The sequence below is a fragment of the Balaenoptera musculus genome, chromosome 1 (assembly GCF_009873245.2).
Source record: "Balaenoptera musculus isolate JJ_BM4_2016_0621 chromosome 1, mBalMus1.pri.v3, whole genome shotgun sequence".
Taxonomy (NCBI): Eukaryota; Metazoa; Chordata; class Mammalia; order Artiodactyla; family Balaenopteridae; genus Balaenoptera; species Balaenoptera musculus.
Window position 1 is genome coordinate 150135737 of NC_045785.1, and position 26001 is coordinate 150161737.

At 43.8% G+C, this 26001-nt stretch overlaps 1 long non-coding RNA gene across 1 annotated transcript; it reads left to right on the forward strand.

The window, feature by feature from the left end:
• The first annotated feature begins 2038 nt into the window (after positions 1–2038).
• Positions 2039–22250, forward strand: LOC118898499. The gene is made up of 5 exons (XR_005020709.1): positions 2039–2422; positions 3528–3700; positions 13884–15678; positions 18140–18344; positions 22083–22250. It is a non-coding gene; the product is annotated as an uncharacterized LOC118898499 (long non-coding RNA).
• The last annotated feature ends 3751 nt before the right edge of the window (positions 22251–26001 follow it).

Here is a 26001-nt window from a genome sequence, read left to right on the forward strand (position 1 = left end):
TAACGCCGACTGCCTCTGCGAGGTGGACTGGGAGCCGCCCCTGAGCACCCTCTGCTCCTGATCTGTATCCAGAGTTTCTTCCAGCCAGGGCTTGGCGAGACAGGTTTTTGCTTCCTGCTTCCAGGGGCTCTCGTGTGGGCGCTGCGAAGCGGGGTTTTGTATGGTGCAAGGTGGAGGTTGGGCACTAGAACCGGGGCCCATTGCCCGGGTGTGCATGCACCAGATGGGGCGTGTGGCCTAGGACTCCTGCCAGCTCGGTGACCCCGGCCGAGTGCCTTAAGGCTTCTAGGTCTCAGTGTTCTCATCTGTAGCATGGGCTGAACAGGACTCACTCTCTGTGGCGGTTACAAGGTCACATTCTGTTAATGCTTGTAGACTTTACAATGTAGAACACTTAGCGCAGTTTGGAGCATCGTTAATTGTTCCACAGATTTTACCTGGACTGTTGAATGACTTTGCCTGGTACACGCCAAAGCGTTTAGGAAATGGATATATCCCAGCTTCATTTCCTTTCCATTAAAACAGGGCTCAGGAAAAAAAAATCTTTTTTTCAATAGTCTTATATAGTGGAAAGAGCACCGGTGTGAAGGCAGCTTAGGGTTTGAATTCCAGGGCTTAGGCTCTCTGGCCCTGGGCAGGTTACATTTTTTTTTTTTTATTTCAGGTGTTGCAATATATTTTATTTTTTTTATTTTTGGCTGTGTTGGGTCTTCGTTTCTGTGCGAGGGCTTTCTCTAGTTGTGGCAAGTGGGGGCCACTCTTCATCGCGGTGCATGGGCCTCTCACTATCGCGGCCTCTATTATTGCGGAACACAGGCTCCAGACACGCAGGCTCAGTAGTTGTGGCTCATGGGTCTAGTTGCTCCACGGCATGTGGGATCTTCCCAGACCAGGGCTCGAACCCATATTCCCTGCCTTAGCAGGCAGACTCTCAACCACTGCACTACCAGGGAAGCCCAGGTTACTTTTGAACTGCAATCCCCATACTTGTAAAATGACATTAAAAGCCACTCTTTCTGTGGGTTCTTAGAATTAATTCAGCAGGTTATGTGTGTAAAGTATCCTGGCACGTGAATGAGTTGTCAGAACCAAGGGCTGCTGGAGACGATGCTTCTGCCCTAGGTAATCTCCCCTTCTACTGAGCGGCAAGTAAACACAAGCACAGTAGTCAGTGCTCTGGAAGGAGTGAGTTCTGGTGCTGAAGAGCACAGAATCCTTTTTTTTTTTAACATAATTTTTATTTTATATTGGAGTATAGTTGATTTACAATATTGTGTTAGTTTTAGGTGTACAGCAAAGTTATTCAGTTATACATATATCCATTCTTTTTCAGATTCTTTTCCCGTGCAGGTTATTGCAGGATATGGAGTAGAGTTCCCTGTGCTATGCAGTAGGTCCTTGTTGATTACCTATTTTATATATAGTCGTGTGTATATGTTAATCCCAAACTCCTAATTTATCCCTCCCCCCCCTTCCCCTTTGCAGAGCACAGAATCTTGGAAGGGAGAGTTCAGGCTTCTTGGAGGAGGTGCCATCCTTTCTAAGGATATGTAGAAGCTCCTGGGGTAGCAAGAGGGAGCAGTGTGTGTCAAACTTTGAGAAATATAAGAAAATATGGCAAAACTAAGGTACAGGAATGGAACTCAGATTTTGGGAAAGAAATGAGAGTTGATACTGGAAACCTACTGGGGCCAAACAGAAAAGGGCCTTCTTTGTCCTGTCAGAAGTTTGGATGTTTATCCTGAAGGCTGTGGGAAACGCTAAAGAACAGTGAGATGGACTTCTGGTTTAGAGACTCACTCGGACCTCCATGTGGAAGGCACTTGATTGGGTGCAGGGTGAATTGTAATCTAAGGGTCCCACTTAAGTTGTAAAAGGTTGGACTGGATTTCGGAGATCAGAGAGGAATGGGTGGGGCCTGGTGACCAGTTAGAAAAGGGAGGGCAGCAAGCGTGGGTGACAGTTTACAGCTGCATCTTTTTGTGAGATACAGAGCACAGTAGGAAGGGATTGGGGCTGGGGAGAGGATCTTACTTCATCTTCAGTGCTTTCGAGGGGCCTGGTAGACAGGTCTGGGCCCAAGGTACAGATCTGGGCTTTTTGGGAGGACAGGTGTTTGAAGGCATGGGAGAGACTTAGGTTACCCACAAGAAGATCCAAAGAGTCATAGGTGTGAGAGCTTTTTCAGTGGGTATATTGAGGATGCTTATAAGCTGAAAGAAAGTAGCCAGCAGAGGAAGGGTGTGAAGATCTAGGAGAGGAAATGATTGCTCATTTGTTTTCAAAAAGCTGAATACTTATTGTGTGCCTGGCCCTTTTCTAGGATCTGGGGTTCACACCGTGTGTTATCTCTTCTGCAAGGACAGTTCAACTCATCCCCTGGTGAAGAGAAGTCAGATTATTCTTTGCATCCCATTCAGGTGTAGGAACTGTTCTGTCCCTCTGAAGGGACTTTACTTAACCAGAGTAATAAGTTAGAAATCAAAAGAAATTAGAGCTGGAAGGGACCTTAAAGGCCACTGTACTTAATGTTGCCTAATATTTTACCTTGATTGTAAGAAAAATTTATTGCAGAGCCCATTCTCTTCAGAGTTCCTTCACTGAACTTTCTTTATGTTTTTCATCCAGTGGGTCTAGCTTGTAGATTTTGGCCTCCTCGTAAATTTGCTTCTTCATCCACATTACATTTTGCCCGGACTATGGCAGAAGCTCCTGGGTGGTTTCGCGGCCCCTGGACTCAGTTCCTCTAAGTTCATCTGCCTACTCGGGTTGAGTGATCTTCTAACATGAAAAGATACGCCTAAAATAATGCTGCTAATGACTTGCCCACACAGAGTTAGTGCATACTAGCCGCCCAGCGTGTGCTCTGCACAGAGGCGTGTAGTCTGAACTGTGCTCTGCCAAGCCTCCTGGGGCTCTTTGGCCCTGAGGAAGGAGAGCTTTTTGTGATCACTCCCTTTATCTAATCGGTCCTTCAGCAGCGGGGCACCTTTTTCTAATCAGCGGAGGCACCCTTACTCAGCCAGTGGTAGCCCCAGGGCTCATCACCTGTGGGATACAAGCCATGCTCTCTCCCAGGCTTGATTCGACCAACATCTCTATTTTCTGTCCCTTCTCACACTTGGACCCCTGGCGTTTAGTTATCCCCACCTGCAGTATTTACAGTGCGCAGCAGGTGTCAGGCTTGAGTGTCTTTGCAGAGGTGCTCCCTCTGCAGTTACTGCACCTCCTCCTCCAACTCTGCAGAGCCTCAGCTTTCTCGATTGTACTTCAGGGTTATCATGAAGCCGTCACTTAGATATAACTTTTTGCCTCCATAGGAACCTCTGTGCATAAAGGTTATGGTTCTTTATCTCATGTGATTGAAATTTTGAGTTTATACATGTCCCTCCTTAACGAGGCTTTAAGGGCAGGAGTCGTTTCTAATCCTTAGCACAGAGCAGATGCTTTTTTTTCTTTTTAGATGCTTTTTAATGATGATAAAATGTACGGTTTAAATCACTCATTTTACAATAATTTTGCTTTAGGTTGTGACAGAAATAAAGTTTCCAGAAGTTGTGTTCCTGCAATAAGAAATAAAGATGTGACCTTCCAGTTGTGTAAAGCTCATGAATGCTGTGTAAGTGCGTCGGGTGCAATAAGGAACCTGGAGCTAAATGGGCTAGTTCTGAGAGAGAGAGACTTAACTATGTTAACAAAGGTAAGCCTTCATTGTGTCCTGCCAACATTTGATAGTTGCTTTTGGGGCAAACTAAACGGGTAAAATTTTAAACTGTTCCTCCCCATTAAAGGGATTGAATAAATAGGCCACTTTGGTGCACCTGTGTCTTGCGAATTGTCCAATTGGAGATGGAGGTTTAGAAAGTGAGTTTCAGTCTTGTTTAAGTCTCTTCCCATCAGACTGGTCTCGTGATTTCCTACACACCATGTTACTTCCTGTCTACCTTTTCTTGGTGTTGTTCATGCCTGGATTGTCTCCTGTACCTGCTCAAACCTTGGTCCATTCTCATTTGTACCATGGAAGTTTGTCATGCTGGATGCTGTCAGAACGAATTTTACTTAAGTTTGTGTTAAGCCGCAAAGCACACATTTTGTATATTTTCTGTTTTTTGTGTTTGTTTATATTTTTATGGTTTCTCTTCAAGAAATATTATGAGAAGGGAAATAGCAAGATGTAAAGAGCAAAAAAGTCATCATTCTCTTTAAATTGTTAGAACATGTATCTGCAATCATAATTATAATGCACTGTGGTATGTGTTAAAATAGGAAATATATGTAATGTCCCGTAGGAGCAGCAAAGTCAGTGGTGTTAGTGGGGGTGTGTCACGGAAGTAATCACAAAGCAGGTGACTGTTGGTTGGGGTCCTGAAACATTAGTGTGTGTTCCCTGTGTCCAGTAGTGGTCTGGAGGGGTCAGGAAGCCTGCCTTTCAATTTGAGGGAACAGAGGGTTTGAGGTCCTCTCTCTTCTATTGCTCCAGTATACTGCATAGCAGCTAATAAAATACTGGGTTTATAGTTGACATTTAAATCGCTGATTGATCATCAAGATTGGGATGTATCATTGGAAATGAAAATAGGAAGAGTCTTATGCTTTTTAAGTTTTTCTTTTTTTTCCTATGTCTCAGAAGGCTCTTTGACGGGAGACTTTTTATTCTCCCATACAATTCCATGAATACTTTTACCCTGGCACTTATTTTAATGGCATTTTCAATTTATAAATGTCTTTGAAACACATATTGTAAACTATTTGAGGGTAATGACCATGGCCATTGGTGGCACATCTTAAATGTGCATCGTGTTAAGTTTTTTTTTTAAATTTAATTAATTAATTTATTTATTTATGGCTGTGTTGGATCTTCGTTTCTCTGCGAGGGCTTTCTCTAGTTGTGGCAAGCGGGGGCCACTCTTCATCGCGGTGCGCGGGCCTCTCACTATCGCGGCCTCTCTCTCTGCGGAGCACAGGGTCCAGACGCGCAGGCTCAGTAATTGTGGCTCACGGGCCCATTTGCTCCGTGGCATGTGGGATCTTCCCGGACCAGGGCTCGAACCCGTGTCCCCTGCATTGGCAGGCAGATTCTCAACCACTGCGCCACCAGGGAAGCCCCATCGTGTTAAGTTTTGAGTGTCATGTGGTCTACCATCAGTGCTTCCCTCTTTCACCCAGTTTTCTTCCTCATTTCCTTCTCCAAATTTGTCTCATTTTTCTACTTTCCCTTTTGCTTCTCTATTCTTGCTTTCTCTTTCCCATTGCATCTGTCATTCTTCTTCTCCTTCTCCTTCTGACTTCATTATGGCCAACCGAAGCCTTTTCTAGTATGTTCTCTATCTTCCTTGCCTCTTTATTGCCATCCACAAACTCTTACAGAATATTCTTGGTTGACTCCCTTACTTCCTAGCATACCCATGTACTTCATGATCACTTTAGAACATTGAAAAGGGTTGGAATTTTTAAAAATAGGTAATTCTAATCAGTCTTCTTTCACCTCTGGTATAAGACTCTTCTTCCTCAATCTGACCATTCTCAAATCTAGAAGTACTCCAGCTCATTGGTCCTCCTTACCCCCATGTTTAGGCCAAAGAACTTGTGAAACCTTAGCCCTGTTTAATACTTGAATTTATCAAAACATAAGAGAGCTAATTCTGCCTAAGGGCACCAAAGAAGAATAAAGATGCCACAGATAAACGTTTAGTCCAGATTTATAATGGACTCTAAGTGCCTAGTTGAGTGCTGACCATTAACTCACTTGAACAACAGGGAGCTCATGACAGAAACTAACATGTTAATTGTATAGACACTTCACCATTCCTCAATGTAGCTGATAAACTGCATCCAGTTAGCTTAAATAACATGAATGATGAATTTCCCTGTGTATATAAATTGGGAGTTTGTAAAGTTATCTTTTTCCCTTTGTACAAGTACTGACTACCACCTCGCTTGGTCACGGCAATAGAAAATGATGACTAAGAAACACATTGTCTCTGGGCTTCCCTGGTGGCGCAGTGGTTGAGAATCTGCCTGCTAATGCAGGGGACACGGGTTCAAGCCCTGGTCTGGGAAGATCCCACATGCCGCGGAGCAACTGGGCCCGTGAGCCACAACTGCTGAGCCTGCGCGTCTGGACCCTGTGCTCCGCAGCGAGAGAGGCCACTATAGTGAGAGGCCCGCGCACCACGATGAAGAGTGGTCCCCGCTTGCCACAACTAGAGAAAGCCCTCGCACAGAAACGAAGACCCTACGCAGCCATAAATAAATTAATTAATTAATAAAAAAAACAAAAACAAAAACAAAACCGCATTGTCTCAGTATCAGTGGACATAATGTCTTAGTATTCTACAAAAATCTCTAAATTCTTAATCTAAAAGATATATCTGCCAATATCTTATATCCTTATCCTTTGTTAATATAAATATCCAATCTATGAACGTCTCAGTTTCCTTACTTAGAATATGAGGTGGATAGATTTGCTAATATCTAGGGACCTTTCCAATTTTAACATTCCCTGGTTATAAGGGCTGAGCCAAATACAGTGGCTCCTGAATCATTAACCTCGCTCACGATGAAAGTTATCAGCAAGATCTGCATGCAAGAGATCAAATATTCATATCCGTATATACTGTAGCACATTGACTTTTACAGAACTCAAAGTAACACAACATAGTTACATTCATAGACTTAAGGTCACTGTGGTATACTTTACAATTTTTCTTTTCCCTAGGAAGGAAATGTAGATCCCTGGGAAGGGATTTCTTTCTCTGCCTTTTAGTAATGTAAGCCTTTATTATCTCTTGGATCCTAAAAATGGGTAGGGTTTTGGCAGGTGGAGCTTAGGAGAGACCCATCAGGTGGCAGGGACAACATGAGAAAGGGCAGAAGGAAGAATGGATTTTGAGAAGGACCTGATATCTTACATGATGAGAGCAGCGTTTCACAATCTCTGTCCTGCAGAACACTGGTTTTAGATGATGTTGATGTAGTTACAAGACAGAAGCATATGGGAAGAGCCGTACTCTACATCCCGACATGAAATTCAGGTTTCACTTTGTTACATTACGTACTCTGAAAAGTTTTGGAGGAAGGAATTGATTTCATTTTTTTAATTCAGTCTTACTCACAGTTACTTGAGAAACCTATATTCAGCTGATGGGACTGTATTTTGTGAAAGGCCAATCGAGAAATGCTGAGATGGAGCTTAAGATATTTCTGTGTGGGGACAGGCATGTGATTATTTTTCTTATAATTCTTTACTGTTTGTCCTAACAGTTGTTACTTGGCAGGGTTTTGTTTTTGTTTTTGTTTTTGTTTTACATCTTTATTGGAATATAATTGCTTTACAGCGTTGTGTTAGTTTCTGCTGTATAACAAAGTGTATCAGCTGTATGTATACATATATCCCCAGGTTTCAGTTTTAAGCCTTCTGTTTTTACCTGAGTCATTGGGCCTCTTAGAAAGCTCAACAATTCTGCGGTCTTCATCTCTTATGTAGTTTCCAGAAGCTCCTGGCACTTACCAGTATTTCCTCTTGAGTCTTTTCCTCCGACTTCAAACTTCTTACGATTATGAGCTGATTGTTTTCTCAGCCTCTAGTGTCAAAACCAGCCACCTCGCTCATCTTCATTGTCTCAGTTACAAGGTGCAATATTTCCCACGTTTATGTGTGTCAAAATATAAGTCAGGGATTGATACATAGCATATGCTTAATAACAATTGTATTTCCTTTTTTTCTTTGTTCAAAGGTATCCAAACACTGGCCAAGTTCTTAAATTGAAAGTAGAGTGATCTAATTTATTCAGCTCATCCAACCATCAATATTGAATATTTGTCTTTTTTCTTACACATATTTCTTGTATTCCAGTCGTGACGTTCTAGAGCACAGTGAGCACATGTATAACTTATTACTGCATTACTACCTTGGCTATTCCTTGACCAAAATTTACTTCATACAACTGACAGCCTAATTAACCTACTAGAGTTTTTTTTTAATGTATGCATACAAACCATAAACACCAGTTGCATTGCTAATAACTGAATTTTTACATCTCTATGCACCCATGTATCCAACACCAGGTCAAGATATTATAAAATATTTGTAACACCCTACAAGGTTCTCTGTTACTTCTTTCTGTTCCATACTCCCCCAGGGCAACACCCAAGCTGACCTCTTTCACCATATATGACATACAGGGAATCACACAGTGTGTATTCTTTGGTATCTGGCCTTTGGTTACATATCATTATATCAGTAGTTTATTCTTTTATTGTGTTTTCTTGATTTTTTAAACCTAGACATTCATACAGTGTCAAAGTACCACTGATTTCTTAATATTATTATGCTGACCTCCATCTTCAGCGGCTTTCCACAGTCTTCCATCTGTCTTTCCACCTACTTTCTCTTCCGTCTAATGATGTTTCATTTAACCAACCTCAGTCAGCCTTTCCCCCATATTCCCCAACACGTAGCACTCCTGTGTTCAGCCAGTTTTGCTCCCTATTCCATAAGCCCTCTGTGCCATTGCTGACACTGTGCCTGTTCCCTGCCCGGAAGGCCTGTTCCCTACCCTCTATATACTTGTTCAAGACTCAGTTTAAATGCTACCTGTTCTAAGAAGTCTTCTCAGAAGAAGCCAGTGCTTTTTGGAATCCTTCTTTAATGAAATCCCATAGCAAGTGTCATCTGTCCTCCCTGATCTGGTAATTAATTATCCATTGTTCCTATCATATAGTGTTTGTTTTTCTTATGTGCTGTTATTATTTATTGAAGCAGATTATAGTGACTTGAACCAGGAACTGGGTCATTTTCCTCTTCATTTTAGTGCAAGTTTCTGTGATATGAAGTTAAACTCCTTTTCCCTCACTTCCCATTCACCCTCAGCACTTGTTAAACACAAAGTACAAGTGAAACTTATTGGTTAACAGGTTTTTGTGGTCCTTGGTTCTGGTCCCTAGGTCTAAGCTGCACTTCTGTAGTGCTAATTTGACTGATTTCTTATTGTCACATAACTCAGGAATTAACTAAATCATTACAAATTTAGATACATATAAGATATTATAAGAAACCCAGTGGATGTCACAAGTTTAGGCCTGGGGGAGAGTGTTGTATGAGTCCTAGTTTGGTGGGGCTCACACTGCATGATCGCGCCTTCCAGTATTCCATTGTAAGTAAGAAAGAGGTATGCAAATATATGCTTAACATTTAACAGTGTTGATAAAAAAGAGAGGAGAGAAAGGGATGACAGGTACTTTGAGGGCTTTTTGGAATTCATGAACAATTATGATTGGATGGGGAAAAAGAAAAACCGAGGGCTAACCTCCCGCAGGTGAGCTCAGGAAAGAGAGAAGGGCTCATCTGGTATGCAGGTAGAGAGGTTTGACCTACAGAATCTTAGAAAACCTCAACAATCTGAGCAGTGATGGCAAGAGGCAAACTAAAGGGATAACAAAAGTCTGCAAAAGTCTCGCACCAAGAGCTTTGGCATGGTGTTCATCATCTAGCTAATCCTAACATGCAGACATTTATGAGAGTAAAGTCAGGTCTTTGCCAGAGTGGGTTCCTTATTTGGGCAACTGGGTCAAATGAAGAAAGGCAAATGTAGGCTGCCAGAGTAAATAAGGAGAGGAAAAACAAAACGAACGAGACCTATCATTCATCAGTGGTTTCCCCCCAATATTCTTAGCCTCCACCTTATCTCCATCTTACTGGTAACACAGGAACTAGACTGAACAGTCAGGTAAAAGGTCTCTACAGAAACTGAGGTAATATAGAAAATAAGACAATAAAACATGAAATTGTAGATTTTCTTCCTAGGGGTAATTGAGATGATAGTTGAATAATAACATAAGATCAGGTGAAGTCTAAAGACATTTTAGAAAAGCTGGATAAAGTAAGAAAACATCTGTTCGCTGGCATCTGAATGTTAGAGAGACACCAAGACATGTGGGCCAAGTTCTGGAGAGAAGGGAAACACAGACGCAAGCTTGACATTTGGTGCAGCTTTTCTCCTTGGGGCATTTGCTGATTCAAATCTTACAGACTAGGAGCTGAAAAGCCAAGGAGTTCAAAAGACTCTAACCACAGAAGCCAAACGGCAAAAGCTCAAGCTAAAGGCAACAACTAATGGAATGACAAGCTAAGTGTATCTTTAGTCTCACAGGGCTGCAGAAACCAGTACATTTAAAGCCTAACAAATACATGGGTAGTTGGGAATAGGGAGAATCCAAACGCTCATATGGTAATCCCAAAGGGCAACACCGTAGAGGAAGGACAAGACAGAAATAGAGCAACCTTCACACAGACTGAAAAACAGCTTTGAATGAGCTCAAACTGAGAATGGACTAAGGTTTCCAGTCCCTATAGTAACTGTCTGCCATTGGCAAAAGGAAATCTTTTCAAGAGAACGATAACGACATCCAGAATGTGGAGGTATCTTTATAGTTTCCTAAAATAAGTTAAGCCCAATTTTAATATAAAAAATAATTTGATATACCAGGAAGAAGACTAAATGATCCAAAGCTCAAAAAAACAAAAAAAAAAAACAGAACAAGAAAGAAAGAAGACAATATAAATAGACAAAGGAGGACAAGAGTTACCAGGCATTGGTTAAAAAAAAACAAAACAACTATGATTAAACAAAGAAAATAGACACATGGCAAATAAGCATATGAAAAGATGCTACACATTCCATGTCATCAGGGAATTTTAAATTAGAACAATAATGAGATACCACTACACACCTATTCAAATGGCTAAAATCCAAATACTGAAATACCAAAGTTGTTGACGATGCAGAACAACTGGAATTCTCATTTGTTGCTAGCAGGATACTTGGCAGTTTCTTACAGAACTAAACATACTTTTACCATACAGTGATCTAGTAATCATGCTCTTTGGTATTTACCCATAGGAACTGAAAAGTTATGTCCACATAAAAACCTGCACATGGATGTTTATAACAGTTTCTTTCATAATTGCCAAAACTTGAAATCAACCAAGATGTTTTTCAATAGGTGAATGGATAAACAAGCTATTGTATATCCGTACAAAGGAATAGCATTCAGCAATAAAAAGAAAAGGCTATGAAGCCATGAAAAGACATGGAAGAAGCTTAAATGCATATTGCTAAGTGAAAAAAAGCCAATCTGCAAAGGCTACATGCATATTATATGATTGGCAGCTATATGAAATTTAGGAAAAGGCAAAAGTGTGGAGACAATCAAAAGATCAGTGGTTGCCAGAGGTTGTGGGGAGGGAGAAAAGGATGGGTGAAGCCCGGAATTGTAAAGGCAGAGAAACTCCTGTGTATGGTTCTGTAATGGTGGATACAGGTTATTGCACATTTGTCAAAAATCATATAATGTACAAAACAAAGAGTGAAGTGTAAAGTAAAGCATGGACATTAGTTAGTAATAATGTATCAATATTGGTTCATTAACTATAACAAATATATTATGCTAATGTAAGATGTTAATAATAGGGGAAACTGGGTTGAGAGGTAAGGAAGTATGAGAACTCTGTCCTTTCTGCTTAATTTTTCTGTAAGCCAGAAACAGCTCCAAAATAGTCTATTAATTTAAAAAACAAATGTAGACCTGCATACAAAACTTGCACGTAAATCCAACCACAGCAGCATTATTCATAAGAGCCCCAAAGAGGAAATAACCCAAATGGCCATTTACTGTGAATGATCAATGAAACACAGTAATATCCACACCATGGAATATTATTCAGCCATAAAAAGAAATCAAGTACTGATACATGCTACAACATAGATGAACCTTGAAAACATGCTAAGTAATTGTATGATTCCATTTGTATGCAATGTCCAGACTAGGCAAATCTGTAGAGACAAAGTATATTAGTGGCTGCCTAGGGTTCGGAGAAGTGGGGGAGTGAGTGACTTATAGTAGATTATTTTTGGGGGGGGGGTGGATGAAAGTTTTACAATTGATTGTGGTGGTAGATGCATAACACATTAAATTGTACACTTTAAATAATATGGGAAGTAAATTATATCTCAATGAAACTATTATTTAAAATTATGATTTTACAGAAATTCAGTCCTTAACTATTATGTATCTATCTGTCTGTCTGTCTGTCGGTCTGTCTATCTATCTATCTATCTCTCTGTCTATCTATCCATCTATCTCTCTATCTGTCTATCTATCCATCTATCTATCTATCTCTCTGTCTATCTGTCTGTCTATCTGTGTGTCTATCTATCTCTCTATCTCTATCTCTCTGTCTATCTCTATCTATCTATCTATGTCTCTATCTATCTATCTCTCTATCTCTCTCTCTCTTCTCTGTCTATCTATCTGCCTATCTATCTCTCTCTCTCTATCTATCTCTCTATCTCTCTGTCTCTATCTGTCTCTCTATGTATCTGTCTATCTATCTGTCTGTCTATATATCTCTATCTCTCTATCATCTGTCTATCTATCTATCATCTCTCTATGTATCTATCTATCTATGTATCTATCTATCTATATCTACCTGTCTACCCATCTATCCTTATGTATAGAACAGTAACAATGGCTTATAAGTCACTTCCCTACATTATTTTATCCTTCCAAAACTCTTGAGAGGTCAATAGGCCATAGGAAAAGCACTGAGTTCACTGGAACACTTGAAGGTTGAATTAACTGTTTGTGATCACTCAATCAGTAAATGGTGATGCAGGGAATTCCACACACATCTTCTCTGTCCTCCTTCCTCCTTCCCTCCCTCCTACTTGCTGACTCTATTCCAGCCACATTATTTACTAATTCTTCCCTGAGGACACTGGCATCCTTCCTCTGGGCCTTGCAGAGGTTATTCCCATGATCTGGAATGCTTTTCCCTCAGATGTCTGACTCATCTGCCTCCCTCTAGACTGTTCAAATTCCACCTTCCCAGTAAGACTTATCCTGTCTACCGTTGAAGTTGAAAGCCTTGCTCCTCTCTGCCCACAATCTCACCTCACCATATACTGCTTAATCTCCATAGCATTTATTCCTGGCGAACCTACCAGATAATGTACATGGGTTTCTGTTCTCCCCTCCAACTGGAAGATAGGCTGCACAGACTCAGGAATCTTGCCATTATTAAACCTAGTGGAGGCCCAGCAGAGCTCTAGGGTCAGCCAGAACTGGGCACAATTATAACTCTCGTGATTTGATATTTTAGTGGGTTAGCTCAGAGCCAAGCCAGTTATTAAAGAGGATCTTTTCTGCTATTTTAAGCAGCATGGTACATTTGAGGTCAACTTAAGTTTTCAATAATTACAGAGCAGGTATGAACTCTTCCTTTGTTTCTCCAGACACATGAACCTGGATGCCAAATCCATCCTCTCTGGGTGTAGTGGGAATGTATGAAGATGACTGGCCTAAGTCTCAATTGAATAAAAAGATGCCCCAAAAGACATTTCAGCATTTTCGAAAAGTTCAGTCATAAAGTGTGGTTCCTTATCACACATCAGGGATTATCTAGCCTCCAGTGTGGGTTTTTTTTTTTGCAGTAAAAATGTGTCATTTTATATTTTAAATTTGCATTATGAAAATAAGTCTGTACACGAAGTAATACATATTTAATGAATATGAATCATGTAAATTTGGTCATGGTATTTAAAGTTGGCTTTGGCTTTGAAGTATTTTTAAATTCATAGAAAATATTGAACTTCTAATAAAATAAATAAAACATTGTAATAATTGATATTAATAATCAACTTCAAAATTTCTTTGTCTGCATTTTCTGTTTAATTTTAAAAGAGAAGTCACTTTCAGTAGTGTTCCAAAGTGAGTGATTGCACCTTCTATGATGTGAAAAAAGATCCGATTGCCATTAGCTGTTCTTAAGTGCTGAACATAACTGAGAGAAATTGTAACAAGACACTCTCTGTCACTGGCAGGAAATCCATCTCCGTCCTTTGCGGGGGCAGTCCCGAGCTCATGTTTTAACGGACGCGAATGCAAACCGTGGTTCTCACGTGACTTTCTGAAGAGCCCCCGCAGCAGGCCCAGGTACCTTGAGTGGACTAAGTCTCACTTTATGGCAATGGCATCAGATGGTGGCTACAGAAGGTTGCCGACGTCCCTGTGTGCTCTGACAGGCTCTGCAGACCGGGGGACGAAAGGACCAAGGAACTCTGACCGCCCTCGGGAATCCCAAGTGACTGGAGGGACAGCGCGTCAGGGCCCCAGGCAGTGTCGCCCACTGTTCCGGAGGCGGGCGGAGGCTCCGCAGCCTCATTTCGTCCCGTCCCTTCCAGGATTTAAAATTGTTGTCAAGATGCTGGGTTAACTCAGGCAGGTCTACAAAGGCGTCCCAAGCAGCAAACATGTCTGTGATGAAATAGCCAATGAAAGAGATTTGGGATTTGGGGATGCTGCAGGTATTTCTGTCAAAAACTGGCATCACCACAGGCAAGTCCTGTCGCTTCTCTTCATCAGTCTGAGAAAAACATTCTTCTGAGATACGTGCGGCCCACTCAATGCACTGCTCCAGGGGTCGGCAGGGATTGGACACATCAGCACACTTAATCAGTCAGGGTGAGTCACCCCAACTCTCCCTCCTCTGGAGCTTAGTTCCTCCTGATTGTCACTCGTTACACTGAAAACAGATTTCAGGAGTCAGCACGTGCAGCCATAATGTGTGCCTAATTCCACATCCCAGTCACTGGGACACAAAATTTTGGTGTCTTAAGTCTGGCTCCCACATCACCACTCACATATGTCAGTTCTTCCTCTACAGCTGAGTCAGTGAGTAAAGACACATAAACAGAAGTAGATTAATACGAACAAGGTTTTATTGACATATATATATGTACATAAAGCTGGGAAAGAGAAAGGCCCATTGAGGCAAATGCATAGGGGGAGAGGAAGCATCTGAAAACAGCAGTGGGCATCCTGCCAGTTCCAAGTCTAGGGAAAACTTGGGTCCGCCAAGTTAACAGTCAAGCCAGGGATGGCACAGTGGATGATACAGCCAGCTCTCTTCCATTCTCCTAACTGGAGCTTCTCAAGTCTGGTGTAGTTCTGAAGTGGGCTCATATGCTCCTCACCCTCCAGCACACACATACACACACAGACACACACACACACACACACACTTGCACACCCCTGAGGTGTGGTCCTCCGGCTTGCTGTAGGAAGAGAGGAGGTGAAGTTTCACTTCAAGGGGCTGAGCCACTTTCCAGTGAGGCAAGGTCCATTCATGGTGACACACAGTTTGCAGAATAAGATCTGCTCTTCATTTGTTGAGTTTCTTCATAGAAGAAAGGAATTCGCTGGTGGCTCCTATGAAGCCCTGGGCAGGTTATGAGGCTGCCAGACTCCTATGAGCACAGGCACAGCTGCCCTGACCAGGGGCCTGCAAACACAATGCTGGCTCGTCTAAGTCAGAGGGGTGTCCTGACTCGGGGACCCCAGTGTTCTTCCTGAGAGTGGAGCTTCCTCTCTAAGTATGGATGCTGCTATCCCCCATGGCACCACCTGGGTTTTGACCAGGGGGGGCCTCAGGTGCTTTGTATGAATGTGGCACCAGAAGTGTATCCAGTCACAGCAGGTGTGGTGCTGTCCCCCATGCCCCCCCCCCCGGTTCTCTGCACAGATGGGTTCCAAGTCTGATGGCAGTTATTGACACAGGGCCTCCCAGCACCGGTGAGATGTTGTGCCCTCCATCGGCACCACCTGTGTGTTGGCCAGGTGGGTCCCAGTTGTAAGCGGGAATAGCAGGTCCTCCAATCATGGGCATGATGTTGTTCCCTCCTAGACGACCACCACCTAGATTGTGGGCAGGTGGGCCCCTTGTGCTTGGCAATAAGGTAGAACTAGAAGTGTGTTGAAACCCACGGGTGATAACCACACTTGCAACTGCAACAGATGTGGTGTGCTCTGTTAGAAGGTGGAAACTGACATGTCCCTTGACACAGATTTCTTCTCCTTGGTGATGGAACTTTTAAATGTAGATTTTCTCCGTCCAGATGGGCCCTGTGTGCAGTGATGGAAAGTGGGAACCCTAGGGCCTCCCATCGTGGGGATGGTGTTGTCCCCTGCCATCACCGTACCACCTGTACTCAGCCCAGGTGGGCCCCAGGTGTTTGGATTGAAGGTGGAATCAGGTATGTTCCCAAATGCTGGGATGGTGCCTGCCCCTCCTAGTGCAGCAGCCTTGCCGTGGTCAGGTAGATGGCAGGTTGTCTGGCCCGAAGTAGGAACAGAAGCGGTGCTGGGTGCCCCACTTAGTCCTGCCCCGAAGTTAAGTGGTCTGGATGCCTGTGAGTGAGTGAGGCCTGGGGCTGACACACCGACCCCAAGGCTCCCAGCGGCCGTAGGGGCTGCAGGTCCCATGAACAGTGGGCCCGGTGTGGTGTCGGCAGAGAGCGAGCTACTGTCCCCAGTACTGGGCATCCTGGTGGCAAGTCCGAAGCCAGTAGCAATGGACACAGCCCTGGGGAGAATGCCTGGCTTGTCGCCAAAGGCCGGCTGCGTGTTGCTGGTGGTGGCGAATAGGGAAGCTGGCGAAGCTGCCGGCATGATGCTGACTCGCGGTGGCTAGGCTGCAGGGGCGACTAGGACTTTATCTTGTGCTGAGGCTGCTGGGTTTCCCAATAGAAAATTATCGTTAGGCCTCTGCCCATCGTTGGCCCCCAGTGTGGCCTGAGACGGGAGACCTGGGTCCAAGGAAGCTTGAAGTGTTGGTCTATCTGTTGGCCGGCGTTGCAGGTAAATGCGTCGAGGCATGGGCTGAGGCATTGCTACTACTGGGAGGTGTGTTCCCAGAACTAGGAACAGCCCTGTGAAATGCCTGTTGGTTCTGCCTGGAGACAGGGGCAGACTGGAAAATGACAGCCTGGGAAGGAGGTGTGGTGTCCATAGGTACAGTGTCAGAGCTGCTGCCTGCTGAAACATTGGTGACGGCCGAAGCCGTAACTGGGGGGCTGGGGAAAACAGGAGCCGAATGGAAAATGACAGCCTGGGAAGGAGGTGTGGTGTCCATAGGTACAGTGTCAGAGCTGCTGCCTGCTGAAGCATTGGTGACGGCCGAAGCCGTAACTGGGGGGCTGGGGAAAACAGGAGCCGAATGGAAAATGACAGCCTGGGAAGGAGGTGTGGTGTCCATAGGTACAGTGTCAGAGCTGCTGCCTGCTGAAGCATTGGTGACGGCCGAAGTCGTAACTGGGGGGCTGGGGAAAACAGGAGCCGAATGGAAAATGACAGCCTGGGAAGGAGGTGTGGTGTCCATAGGTTCAGTGTCAGAGCTGCTGCCTGCTGAAGCACCGATGCTGGCCGAAGCTGTAAACGGGGGGCTGGGGAAAACAGGAGCCGAATGGAAAATGACAGCCTGGGAAGGAGGTGTGGTGTCCATAGGTTCAGTGTCAGAGCTGCTGCCTGCTGAAGCACCGATGCTGGCCGAAGCTGTAAACGGGGGGCTGGGGAAAACAGGAGCCGAATGGAAAATGACAGCTCCGGAAGGGCCAGCAGTGTCCATGTAGACGCTAGGCTGCAAGGTCACACTTCCAGATGCCGTGACCATGCTGGTGGAAGGGATTGCCACAGAAGTCCTGGGCTGCCCAGTTACAATAGGGGGATCGATGGTAGGGGCTGGAAGAGGGGTAGGTGAGTATAAAGGAGGGGTAGGAGCTACACAGATGGGTGTTGGGGGTTCTTTTTCATGGGACGGTGGCTGGACCTTCCTTACATTCTTGGGGATCTTTTTCCAGCGACACTGAATGTTCTTCTCCAAGGTGCCTGGGTGTTTGGCAGCAGCTAAGCACGGAAGCTTAGGAGGAGGGGGCAGCTCACCTCGATCCCACGTCAGTGCCTCGTTCCCCGACGGGGGCGACCTCAGCCCTGGCAGCGGCAGAAAAAGCGGCAGGGGAATCTTCCGCTTCCAGGGCCTACTGCTGGTAGATAGCAGGGAAGAGGAGCTTCTTGTTGGGATGCGTGAAGACTCTTCACGCTGCAGCTCCTTCCCAGACGTCAGTGAGCCTGGTGATTTGGGCCGGTGGGCTTCACCCAGCACTGTTTTTGTTGGCCTCTGCAGCAGCAGGGAGCAGCATGCGGTTGGGGCAGCGGACAGCACGGCATGGGATGGGGCCTTCACCTCCCTCTTCTCACCTCCTTCCCGGGCTGTCATTTTCCATTCTGCCCCTGTTTTCCCCAGCCCCCGTCTCCTCAGTGGGAGGTGACTGGATGGTACCGGCTTCCTGACGTTGACTCCCTGCTCAGGGCAGAAGGCAGGCGCTGGAGCAGCAGGGTGGTCCCGGTCAGATGTGGCAGCCTCCCAGGAGGGCAAAACCAGCGGGTGACAGCCCACCGGGGCCCCACGGCGGGGCGGGCGGCGGGGCCGGCGGCGGTGGCGGAGCCAGGTACGAAATTTGCATAGTAAATTGCCCATGTAGGACCGGTTGTGCGCCAAGCGATCCGAGAACAGAGTGTGAAACTGGGAGAGCTTCTCCTTCGCTTCACCTCCTCTCAAGGTCTAGCACGCACTGGACACTGGATGGCTCAGCCTGGCGCTTGTGACATGTCCATTGTACTCGTCACAGAGAAAGGGCGGGCGGGGCAGGGCGGGGGGCGCATGCAAGCCCAGCCCCTGGAGAAACCCCGGCCCAAGGGCAAAGGGCGGGGCCCCAGAGCCCGACCCCTTCTGGACTTTCTAGTGGCTGGGACTTCTCGCTGTGGGTGGCAGGTGTTTGGCACCGGATGGGCCACCATGCGGAGACTGTTGGGGACTCTGGAAGCCTTCTCCTGCAGAGCTCACCCTGCCTGGGCACCGGCTCTGCAGGCCCCTCAGCCCTGCGTATGTATCGGCCAGCCCTTCCCCCCCAAGGGGCCCAGGGGCCAGAGCCTGTTCAGAGCTGAGTGCAGGAGGCACCCAGAGCTTGCCAGGCTGTGGCCCGCCTCCTCCAGGGACCTCCCCAGCTTCTCTGCGAGGCCTGATGACGGGAGCACCTTCTCCAGGGCTGCTCAGCTGCCAGCATCACCATGAGCCAGGTGGCGAAGGTTTCTGAGCAGGGGATGCAGAGCCCTGACCCGACTGGGTGCTGCAGCCCACGATGTCCCTTCCTGGCAGATAGGTTCTTTCTTCACTTCCTTTGCGAAATTTGGTAAAACAACATTTAAACCTTCGACTGTTCTTCAGGTTATACAGATGGTAGTGGCTTAGCTAGGATTCGAAGCAAGGCTGTGTGATTCCAGAGCTCGTGCTCTGGACTGTGGCGCCTCCTTATCATATATGCTTCATGTGTTACTTTTGTTTTTTTTTCTTGTGGCCCTTATGGTACTTAGCCCTAAGTGCCATACGTGTGATGAACACGTACACTGCCCTGTAGGAGGTCTTCTTTTGTTCAACGCATGAATTGGTCATCCACCACACGGGGTTCTAGTCTCAGAAGATACAGGTCAGGGAGCACCAGCTGTCAGCATAGCAGCGCCCCACATTTCTAATTGAGGCTTGCAGCCCAGATTTTCCCTTTGGTCTAGTGTGAAGGATCCAGATATGTAAAGCTTATATTCTAGACAAATCATGGGCTATCCGGAAAGAAATTCACCAGTAAATTATTCCAGTTTCTCTGGCCTTCCTGGAGTATATCCAGTAAGGCATCTCATTCATGTCTGGCAAGCAAATATATCATTTATTGCAACTTCATCGTGGAGTGATGTATTGGTTTAAAGTACGATCAACACAATTTGGTCATTGTGAGTATGCCAGCTGGGTCCACTGTTTACTACACATATGTAACTCTAGCGATTCTTATGCCCAAGAGAGGAGACATACTCTTGGGTGTCTAGGGCAAGGGAAACATGTGTTGTTATTCAGGAGCTGGAAGCTTCAGCATGACAGGAAAGAATTGAAAAATCCTGGTCTACACATGACTTTACCTTGTTTGAAACTTGTTTCTTTGGCTTGCTTCATTGGAGTGTTTTCTCTCTCCTGGGGCTGACATTGTGTGTTATGTATCACGCATGTGACATGTAGAAGTTTCAGAACCCAGAGTCATATAGATCAATAAAAATGTATTTATATATTTTAGTTTAAAATCTATTGAAAATAACACTGGGCATAATTCATATATTCCAAAATTAGTTTGACCCTCTGCCCATGAGATTCTTTTTATGATATGTGACAGCTAATTTGGACTTCCATCCCCAATAAACTTTGAGGTTTGAGGACACAAAAGGTTTTGCTCAGACCTAAATTCTGTCTGAAAAAAAGGGCTAAATATTATAAGCCCTTTCTAACCTCTCCAGGAGCAGAAATGATTTACAGCTGTGGCATTGAACCATAGTTCCTTGATCTCATTTGAGAAGAGTTCTGTAAGAAACAATGTCTTGATTTTTGTTTGTTTTGTTTGTTCCCTGTTTTCTTGTCTTACTTACCAACAATCCATTGTAATTCATGAGTTAGTATGGCAGCAGGCTGAGTGTTCCCTGGAGCTCATTAAATGAACTTTTGTTCCTAAAATGATGTTTGTCTCCTTGTTTTCAGCCCCTCTTCTTTCCTCTGCCCTTTACTATAACCAGAGCTCAGCAAAAGCTGACTGGCTTTGTGCAGACCCTACTTAGGGTAGTCTTTTCTTAATTATTTTATTCATGGCTCCTCCATTTCATTGTTTGCCTTCTCAAAATGTGTTGAAATCTTTCTGTGGTTGATGACTTCCACAATGTCTTGGCTTTTATTGGTTGCTTAATTTTGGTATTTCTACAGTTTTATTTAAATATGGTTTCAGGAGGAACAGAAAGTAAATGTTTCCTAGTCTGCCATCTTGCGCTGAAAATCCCTGTTGATTTTAGCATCCAGTGTTCCCATGGGAAAAAACCCAACCCTGGCATTAATAGATGTAACACTCAAGATTTCAGCTTTTCTTGAGCAATCACTAAGGATTTAATATGTGGTCATTTCTAATGGGAAAATACTAGCTATCTCATGGCGTTGATTTGAGGATTAAATTAGATAATGAACATGAAAATGCTTTGTAAGGTTTAAAAATCTGTAAAAATGTTTTTTGTTGTTATTTGATTTGTTGCTATTTCAGCTATACCTGACAGTTGTTCATGACCTTGCTTATGTGAGAAAATGCCTTCTGGTTTATTGTGTTGAAAGCCAGATTATATTTTTCAGTACCTCAGTGGAAATGGCATCATTTGTGAAGGTTAAGGGTGAAGGCATAAATGTTTCTTGACACCTATCACTTTACAATGTTTTCAGGAACTAACTGACTCATGTATTCCTCTTCCAAATTTTGCTGAGCACCTCCTACCAGCCAGATGCCTTCCATCAGGTGTTGGAAAGCATTTTCTGGATTTTAAATATCTTAGGCTTTGTGGGCCATATACAGTTTCTGTAGCTTCTCCTCCTCTTTCTTCTTCAACAACCTTTCTGAAGGTGAGAACCATTATTAGCTCACAGTCACACAGATCCAGGCTGAGAACCTGATTTGATTTGTGGCCATTATTTGCCGATTCCTGCTCTGCGTCCTCACTGAGGAGGAGGCACATTTTTGAGTAAATCACTTCTTTGAATCAGCTGTTGGTCTTCTGGGGCTTGTCCTTATTCTCCTACAGTCTCTAATCAACATGGCATCCAGAGAGACCCTGTTAAAACGTTAAGTCAGATCATGTCACTCAAGTCTCTTCAATGGCTTCTTCACAGGAAAAGCAAAATCCTCAAAGTGCCTCCACAGCCCTAGAAATCTGGGCTTCTGTTTCCTCTCTGTTTCCGTCTCCTCTCCACTTTGCTCGCTCTGCTTACCACACACTGACATCCTTTCTGCTCCTTGGATACTCCAAGCCCACTCTTGCCTCATTGGCTTTCCATCTGACTGTTCCCTCTGCTTGTACTATTCACTTCCCAGATGTGTACCTTGCTCCCTCCCAGAACCTTAAGTTCCCTCTGAAATTTTATCTTCCCCAGAAAGCCCTCATTGATCACTTAGTGATCGCAGCCTCCTCCTACCAGCTAACAATCTCCATCTCCCTTCCTTGCTTGCTGTTTTTCTCTGGCACTTACCTGATATACTATTCTATCCATTTATTTAATTTTTATTTACATATTTATACTTATGATTTTATATTTGCTTATTTACTTTTGTCTCCCCCCTCAGCTCGAGAGAGGGTATATTCATCTGTGTTAATCACTGCTGTGTTTCCTGAACATGCCTACAAATCATACTGAAGAATGGTGCCTGAAATTTGGTAAGAGATCAATAAATTTTCTTGGCTGAATGAAGAAATGTGTTCATAAATTAATGAACAAATCTTCAGGGCTTCTGAACTGAGGGCTGATGGGAAGAGGAAGGCAAATGGTTGGGACAGGGTACTGCAAGAAGTAGTATTTGGAGTACTCTGATAGCTATCCTAATAGATAAGATTGTGTTCATTTAAGTAGTTTTTTTTTTGTTTGTTTGTTTGTTTGTTTTTTTAATTTTTATTTATTTATTTATTTTTTATTTATTTATGGCTGTGTTGGGTCTTCGTTTCTGTGCGAGGGCTTTCTCTACTTGCGGCAAGTGGGGGCCACTCTTCATCACGGTGCGCAGGCCTCTCACTGTCGCGGCCTCTCTTGTTGCGGAGCACAGGCTCCAGACGCGCAGGCTCAGTAGCTGTGGCTCACGGGCTTAGTTGCTCCGCGGCATGTGGGATCTTCCCAGACCAGGGCTCGAACCCGTGTCCCCTGCATTGGCAGGCAGACTCTCAATCACTGCGCCACCAGGGAAGCCCCATTTAAGTAGTTTTAATGAGAGAGCTGGGAACTAGGGACACACAGCATCAAGGTTTTTAGAATGCATTCTGTAGAGTTCTTTTTAAGTGTGTACAAATATCATTGAAAATATATGCATACATATACACCTCTGTTACTTTATTTAGTGCTTTACAAGAGCCCCTCAAGGAAGGGGTAGTAGCAACTATCAGTATCCTTCCTTTACGATGAGCTTAATTTATTCAAAGTTACATCATAATTTATTTGTAACTGTGAAACGAGGCTTAGTTATTGAGTAGACCCTCCCTAGAAACCTATGACATTAATAAAACCAACAAAAATGTGTTCAGTTTCCAATGATACACACACTACAGACTCCATTATGGGCCATCCATTTTAATGAAGGGAAGAAGTGATTTAACAAATACAGAGCAAACAGAATATTAAGTTTTGTCCTCCATTAACATTAGTAACGGATAAAGTGGGCTCCAACGCCTTCAAGGTAGCTTGAGACCATCATCTCTGTGTCACGGGCAGGGGGATGTTCAGCCAGGATATCTTTCTCTGTCAGTCACTGAGAAAAATTTCCATAATATATAATGATACTTACTGAAACAGATATGGGGCATTTGGGTAATTAGGAATCCGTTAGCATATTTTTCCAGAAGCCTTGACTACAAAATGAAGACAGTGGATTTGGACACTTTCTGCTATGAAGAAGTTGTTTGGATATTCATCTTTATGCTGAATGAAATAAGCTTATTTCATCTCTGCAGCTTCCCATATACCGTTTTCCCACCTCTGTTTTGTGTTTGGAAAGACTTTTAGAAATTGAAAATCAAGTTAAAAAGTGAGTGACAACTTAAATGATATATGGACTATTTTGCTGACTTACAAGAGCATGCAGAATTAAATATGACCCAGTTCAAATGTTAATTTTATTTTAATGTGTATGTTGAGGTGGAGTTTTCAAGGTGCCAGAAAACAAGAATTCACCCATCCTGTTTGGAACTACAGCACACACACACCTTCAGTTACCAGTTCTGTTCATGCCACAGAATCATCTTCAGAAAACATACTGTTTTCTATGTACCTGGTGTATATCTCAATTAGTTTGAAGAATTTCCCAGATACCTCTTAATATGTAGTGCTCCAATTCCAATCTTGCCAAGTCCTGTACCAGAGACACAGCACACAGGAGTTTCATTTCTCTTTCTTTCTTTGGGTTGTTCAGAACCCAATGAAAGAACAATGGAATGGGATCAAAGAGATCAGGGTTCTTGTCCCAGATTTACCATAAAATAATTGTGTCCTCTTGGGAAAATTATGGGTATTCTAGGCCCCTTTCCTTTTCTTTACTTTGACAGAGCTGCACTAGGTGACCCCAAATAACATTGCACTCTTTCAGTCGTAGCTTAGATGTGATTGGTTTTCTGAAACAAATGACGACAATGACACATGAAGCTGTGCAACATCTCTGTAACTATGTTTTCTTAGAGTTGCCTCCATTTTACAGATGATAAGATGACTGTGCATAGAAGTAGATGTTTGGAACCAGCGGTTCCAAAGTAAATGGAACTAAACCACAAGTTTCCTTCCTTCCTGAATCTCATTTAGCCAAAACATAGGCTTCTGAATATTAAGCTGTAAAGCATATTATCAGTATAGTTTAAAAGAAGCTGTTCTTCTAGGATTTCTAATTAATAGCAAGAGGTTTTGAAATTCTTAAAAGATCATCTAATTTTGTGAGATTTACAGCTCTATTTTCCTGTCAAGCGAGTTGTATTAGTGCCAGATAATCATCTGAGCTTCTGGATGCTTCTCTGGACCTCTTGAATTTTTCTTCTTGCTATCTGAAATTCATGCCAGATAAGCTTTTTTATAGAGAGTATGTACAGACTTGTCTATTTTCATGTAAGAAAGCGATGCAGTGAGTCAGGATGGGGGTTAAGCCCTCATTCTCAGAGTGGTATTGAGCTCCTGGTGAAATATAATCATCATTTCCTCAGAATAGAAAAGCAGTTATCTCAAGTGTTTAATCCCATTAACTATTTATACATTTATGTATGATACATGTATTTATTGTACCTACGAGGTGTGTTCTGTTTGGGAAGTACAAAGCTCTTTGAGACATAGGTTGTTCATTTTTTTTTGTTTTCCCACAAATACTGTGAGCTTTTGAGCAGGAAGGTCTATATTTTACTAACATCTAGAACCAGCAGTTAACACGGTGTCTAAGATGTAGTCAATAAATATGAAATAGATAAATGAACACATGTTTAAGTAAGGGCCAGGACATGAACAAATAGAAAATTTTCCTGTTCAGTCACAAAACCACAACAGACATAAAAATGATACAGACAACAAGTGCTACGGTCATTCAAAGAAGGCATAGAATAGATACAACGAGGATCTCCTCTATGGCACAGGGAACTATACTCAATATTTTGTAATAACATCTGTATGGGGCACCTGCTCCACACCAGGCCCTGTGACAGGTGCTTACATACTTTCCCTCTCCCTCATCCTATGGGGAAAGGACCTCTGCTATAGATTTAACATTTGCCTCGCCCAAACTTCATATGTTGAAATCCTAACCCCCAAGGTGATGGTATCAGGAGGTGTGGCATTTGGGAGGTGATAAGGTCATGAGGGTAGAGCCCTCATGAAGAAAATTAGTGCCCTCATAAAAGAGACCCCACAGAGGTCTCTCGACTTTTCTGCCATGGGAGGTTACAGAGAAAACACACCGTGACCCAGGAAGAGGATACTCACCAGACAGTGAATCTGCTGGCACCCTGATCTTAAGACTTCCAGCCTCCAGAACTATGAGAAATACATTTCTGTTGTTCATAAGCTACCCAGACTCTGGTATTTTGTTATAGCAGCCCAAATGGATTAAGATAACCTCTGTCCTTAGTTTTCAGACCTAGAAACTCAGCTCTGTAGAGGTTACGAGGACCCTAAAGTCACTCAACCAGGCAGAGGCAGATTTGAAATTTAAGTCTCCAAGTCCACATGTAAGTCTATCAGACCCTGTCTCCAGACATGATGTCATGAACAAGAGCTAATGCAGCAGAACAAAGAGTTTACATGCAGCAACACAATTAGCAAAGTAAGAATATAGTAGACCGACTGTTTTTGTCACCCAATAGCCACTCACCACTCTTCCAGCTGAACAGAAGCCAGGCCCCGTGGGCACATTCAGCCCTGCTGTTTTCACTTCCCAGATTTGAGGGGTAGAAAGTTATTATCCCTCCTGGCCATCAGCACCCTGACCTCCACCACCCACCGGGCCAGCTTCAAGAACGGCTGGATCCACC